We start from the raw sequence: 6,180 nt of genomic DNA on the forward strand, positions 1-6,180 counted from the left end.
GTAGGGGGCCTACAACGTCGACGTGAATGTGTGCGAAACGACGCTGAGGTTGAAGAAAGGTGCCCACTCCTGAATCCGTGTGTCGATGTACTTTGGAAGTTTGGCAAGAAGTACAGGTACGGACCCAATCCTTAGCATCCTTAGAAATGCCGTGCCAAATGAACTTTGCCTTCAGAAGCTGTGCAGTAGAACGGCACGAGGGATGTAAAAGGCCGTGGATGAAATCAAACACCTGTCGGCGCATGGGAGCAGGAATCCAAGGTCGCGGTCTACCAGTACTGACATCACAGAGGAGGGTGGTGTTGGAGTCTTCGAGGGGAAAATCCTCCCAACGGAGGGACGTGCAGGATGTCCTACAAGCTTGATACTCTGGATCCTGTCGTTTGGCTTCAGCCAGGGCGTTGTAGTCCAATCCCAGTTGAACGGCAGCCAACGTGTTTCTTGACAGGGCATCGGCAACGGGATTCATTTTCCCAGGGACGTATTGGAGGGTACAATTGTATTCAGCCACGGCGGAGAGATGTCGGCGTTGACGGGCGGACCAGGCGTCAGACTGTCGAGTGAAGGCGTGCACCAGAGGCATGTGGTCTGTGCGAATGACGAAGGGTGTACCTTCTAAGAAATGGCGAAAGTGGCGGACAGCCAAGTGCACCACCCAGCAATTCTCGATCGAAGGTAGAATAACCCGATTCTGCCTTGGACAGTTTTCTGCTGAAGAAGGCCAATGGGCGGGGCGAGCCTTTGACCACCTGCTCGAGTACTGCACCAATAGCGACGTCGCTGGCATCGGTGGAGAGAAGTAGAGGGGCGTGTGGGATAGGAAAAGTGAGAGCCGCAGCAGTTGATAGGGCCTTCTTTGCATTGCAGAAGGCTGCTTCTTGAAGGGGACCCCACTTCAAGTCCTTTGGCTTGCCCTTGAGGGAGGCGTAGAGGGGAGCAAGAGTGGCGGCAATGGCTGGCAGAAAACGGTGATAATAGTTGATCATGCCCAAGAATTCCTGCAGAGCTTTGATGGTTGAGGGCGTGGGTAAATTCTGAACGGCTGCTACCTTCTCAGGGAGGGGATGGACTCCTTCAGGAGTGATACGGTGCCCTAAGAACGACACTTCGTTGGCGCCAAAGGTACACTTGTCGTACCGGACTACAAGGCCGTTTTGTTGCAGGCGGTCGAGCACGATGCGCAGGTGACGGAGGTGTTCCTCTTTTGAGGAGGAGAACATAAGTATGTCGTCCACATAACATACACAGAAAGGGAGGTCCCCTAAGATGCCATCCATGACACGTTGAAACGTTGCCCCAGCATTACGAAGGCCAAAACAAGAGTAATTGAAGGTGTATGTGCCAAACGGAGTGGTGATGGCGGTCTTGGGGATGTCTTCTGGGTTCATAGGCACCTGATAATACCCCTTCAGGAGGTCGAGCGTAGAGAAAACCTTCGCTTTGTGTAGGTAGGAGGTTACATCGGCAATGTTTGGGAGGGGGCAGTGATCCGGTTCTGTTTGCATGTTCAGGCGTCTGTAATCCCCGCACGGACGGAGGGAGCCGTCTTTCTTCAGAACGATGTGTAAGGTTGACGACCATGGGCTGGAGGCCTTTTGGCAAAGGCCCATTTTCTCCATTTCGGCGAACGTCTGTTTGGCGGCTGCCAATCGTTCCGGTGCCAGACGTCTGAATTTTGCGAAGACTGGGGGTCCCGTCGTCTTGATATGGTGATAAATACCGTGCTTGGCAGGAACCGTGGGCGTTTGGCGAAGTTCTGGACGGAAAACTTCCGGGTACGACGTGAGGAGGTGGGCGTAGGCATCCGTGGATGCGCTGATGTGGAGAGCGAGGTTAGAGGGGACGGGTTGAAGAGGTGTCGACAAGTACGAGTCTGCGTTGACCAATCGTCGGTGGGCGACATCGACCAGAAGGTGGAAATGAGAGAGGAAATCCGCACCGAGGACTGGCATTGTGACGTCAGCAACGAGAAACTTCCAATTGAATTTACCGTTTCCGAACGATAATGTGAGGCTCTCGTAACCGTAGGTGGGTATCGCAGATCCGTTGGCAGCTACCAAGCGGACGTCGGCAGATGTAGACAGACTATGTTGTGCCTTGAAGAGTTTCCTTGGCAAAAGAGAACGACAAGCACCCGTGTCTACCAAAAATCGCACGCCCGTTCCTGCATCCTGTAAAAAGAAAAGATTAGAAACATGGGAGGCCACCGCCACAAGCGATGGCCTACTTACACGTTTTTTGGCCACTGACAATCTTTGGCACATTTCTTCGCGGTTGCCCCGAATCTGAAGTGGTAGTAGCAAAACTGTGGCGGATGGGAGGTAGTAAGTGGCTGTAGAAGTCGTTCGTTGGGGCGCGAGCGATTGGTGGGTGGTGGGCGGCTTTGTCGCCGCTTCGGCACGTCACGGGGTAGGCGTGTATGTCCTACGGCATTCATGTCAGCTTCGGTTGACGTTGAATAGGCTTCCTCGTCGTCAGGGGTGGAGGCGTTGATGGAGGTCTTGAAGTGGTTGTCCATAAGGGCGTCGGCTTTGGTCATCAAGTCCTTTATGGGTAAACTATCGACATCGGGTATGGCAGCGCGCACAGGTTCAGGTAAACGGCGTATCCAAAGGGCACGGAGTAGGTTCACCTCACGAGGAGAGCCGTCTGCGGCAGGTTGAAGGCGAGCGATACTGGTCATTTCCCTGAGGGCAAGCGAAGCCCTTTGGTCCCCCAATGGTTGTTGCGAGAGCTGAAAAAGCTTTGCTATACGGGCGGCTGGCGACGGCGAGTACTGCTGCAGAAGGTATGATTTGAGGGCGTCATACGCTATTGGGGTGTCTCCTTGTTCACAAAGCCAGTCGGATATTTCTGGGAAGGTGTCCTCGGGTATCGCCGCGAGAACATAATACGCTTTGGTGGTTGAGCGAGTCACGCCCCGATACGAAAGTGGACTTCAGCACGTTGAAACCAAGCGAACGCTTCTCCGCTGGCGAACGGTGAAAGTTCCAATGGGACGGCCACAGTGCCAACTGCCGGAGTAGAGTCAGCCTCCGTCATAGTACCAACGATGGAGGGGCGAGGGAGGTGGGGTTGGAAGCCAGTGGGAGCGAGTCGACTTCCGGGGTCACCAGATTGGAAACGACTGAGTAATATTATTGAGGAACACTCTCCTTATATACAAAACCTCAAGGCAACAGGACATAACAAGTTAACAAGACAGACAATATTACTGAGGAAAAACCAGACAGGAATTTTCATGTTCGTTTAAGTGCGAGGGAGGAGCGAAGATACAAGCATCATATATACAAAAGGAATTATGTACAATTGTGTGAAATACGGTTGGTACAGAATGATTGTTTACTTCAACATTACATACAATGAAAATGGAAAGGAAACCTTCTAATTTATATATTCAATATTAGAGGATTCCCTGATAATAAAATCTCGACTTAATACCATTTTGTAAAATACATAAAATCAAAATAGGGATTTAATTAAAACCATTGTTGACTAAACTAGCCTGTGCATTTATTCACAAAACCTACACCATCTTTGTAAGGCCACCATAACATTGTGTGAAAACGTAAATGATGTATAAACTATAGCTTAGGGTTAATCCAGAAGTAAAGTATAATATAATGAAAATAACATACAACAACAAAATTAACTTGGTTATCCCATTAATAAAAGGGTTAGTCAAAACGTACAAATACTTATATAGTAGGTAAAATCAGACAAAAGGGTAAAATGAGATATAATGAGATTAACTTACAAACTTATGAACTCATTTTTCCTGTGACTGAAGTTAGTCTAAATGTATACCAAATGACAAAATCAAACAAAAAGGTAAAGTGAACTAAAATATGATATATATATATGTATATATATATATATATATATATATAAAATATATATATATATATATATAATATATATATATGTATATATATGCATATATATGTATATATATATATATATATATGTATGTATATATATATAATATATATATATATATATATATATGTGTGTGTGTGTACATATGTATACATATATATATATATAACACACACACACACATATATATATATATATACATATATATATATATATATATATATGTGTGTGTGTATATATATATATATATATATATGAATAAAACTGATAGGAACAACTGATGCTCAAATGCAATAAACCACAGTTAAAATGAAAATCTTAAGTCAACCCTGGCTAGTTTTGTCGATGAAATCTTTAAGAAGACTGATTTATGTAAGATGTATTTTAGGTATTTAAAAGGTACAGCGAGAGTACAAACCTACAAATATTTATAGAGCAAAATATCAGCAAAAATCCAAATCTGCAGGTACCTACGTAGGCAGAGATCACATCCTACTAGCCAAGGTGGGATGATTTGAGAGTAGCTCGGATGTCCAAGGTTTTTTCTTTTTATATTAGTATATGTTCATCTTAGATTATTATTATTATTATTATTATTATTATTATTATTATTATTATTATTATTATCTTTGCTGTTATTGTTGGTGTTGTTGCTGTTATTATTATTATTATTATTATTATTATTATTATTATTATTATTATTAGTATTTTTATTTTTATTACTATTATTATTATTATTATTATTATTATTATTATTATTATTATTATTATTATTAATTACTAAGCTACAACCCTAGTTGGAAAAGCAAGAGGTTTTAAAGCCAAGGGCTGCATCAGGGAAAATAGCCCGGTGAGGAAAGGAAATAAGGAAACAAATAAACTACATGAGTAGCAAAGAATAATGAACATAAAACATCTTACAATTGGTAACAACCTTAACATAGATATTTAATAATTATATAAATCATACAGAGAGACTTGAGTAGATAAACCTATGTCAGCCTTTCCAACAAAAACATTCGCTGCAAGTTTTATGTTCTGAAGTTCCACCGATTTAAATGCCTGATCAGGAAGATTATTCTGCATCATGGTCACAGTTGGACTGAAATTATAGGAGACAGTGTGACATTGAGCCTTATGGCGGAGAAGATTTGACTGTTAGAATTAACTGCGTACCTAGTACTACGTACATGATGTTACAGTCTGGGAAGATCTAAAGGCAAAGGATGGTCAGAGTTATGAAAAATCTTATGCATTGTGCATATATAGCAAACTGAATGACTGGGCAAGAGATTAATATCAAGATCAGGAATAAGAAATAAGACCACAAGGTTTGTCCAACAAATTAAGATGAGACCAGTCAGAGAACAATACTCGAAACGAGGCAGAATGAAAGAATTGATACATTTGTTCAAAATAGATTGATCACCGAAAATCTTTAAGAAATTGATCGATGAGACCATTTTTTTGTGTGCAAATGGAGAAGAAACAGACTTGATGTGATTCACAAAAGTAAATTTACAATAAAGAGTCACACCTAAGATTCTAAAAGAATCACAAAGAGTTAAAGAAACATTATCAATACAGAGCTGTAAGTTGCCTATCCATATCTACACACATATAAATGGCTATATAAATATTATTAAGCTACTAAGCTATAACCCAAGTCGGAAAAGCAGGATGCTATAAGCCCAAGGGCCCCATTAGGGGAAATAACCCAGAGAGGAAAGGAAATAAGGAAAAACTACAAGAGAAGTTCAAGACCAATAATAACATTATAATAAATCTTTCATATTTAAACGATAAAACTTAAGAATAACAGGAGGATAAAAACTTCAAAATAACAAGAGGAGGAGAAACAAGATAGAATAGTGTGCCCGATGTACCCTCAAGAAAGAGATCTCTAGCCCAAGACATAAGACCATGGTACAAAGGCTATGGCACTTCCCAAACTAAAGAACAATGGTTTGATTTTGGAGTATCCTTCTCCTAGAAGAGCAGCTTACCATAGCTAAAGAGTCTCTCCTACCCTTACCAAGTTAAGTAGCCACTGAAAAATTACAGTGCAGTAGTTAATATCTTGACAGAATAAGAATTGTTTGGTAATTTCAGTGTTGTCAACAGTATGAGGAAAGAGGAGAATGTGTAAAGAATTTGCCAGACTATTCTATGTATGTGTCGGCAAAGATGAAATGAGCCGTAACCATAGATAGGGATCCAATGTAGTACTGTCTGGCCAGTCAAAGGACCCAATAACTCTCTAGCTGTAGTATCTCAACGGGTGGCTGATGCCTTGCCCAA

The sequence above is a fragment of the Palaemon carinicauda genome, chromosome 1, assembly GCF_036898095.1.
Source record: "Palaemon carinicauda isolate YSFRI2023 chromosome 1, ASM3689809v2, whole genome shotgun sequence".
Taxonomy (NCBI): Eukaryota; Metazoa; Arthropoda; class Malacostraca; order Decapoda; family Palaemonidae; genus Palaemon; species Palaemon carinicauda.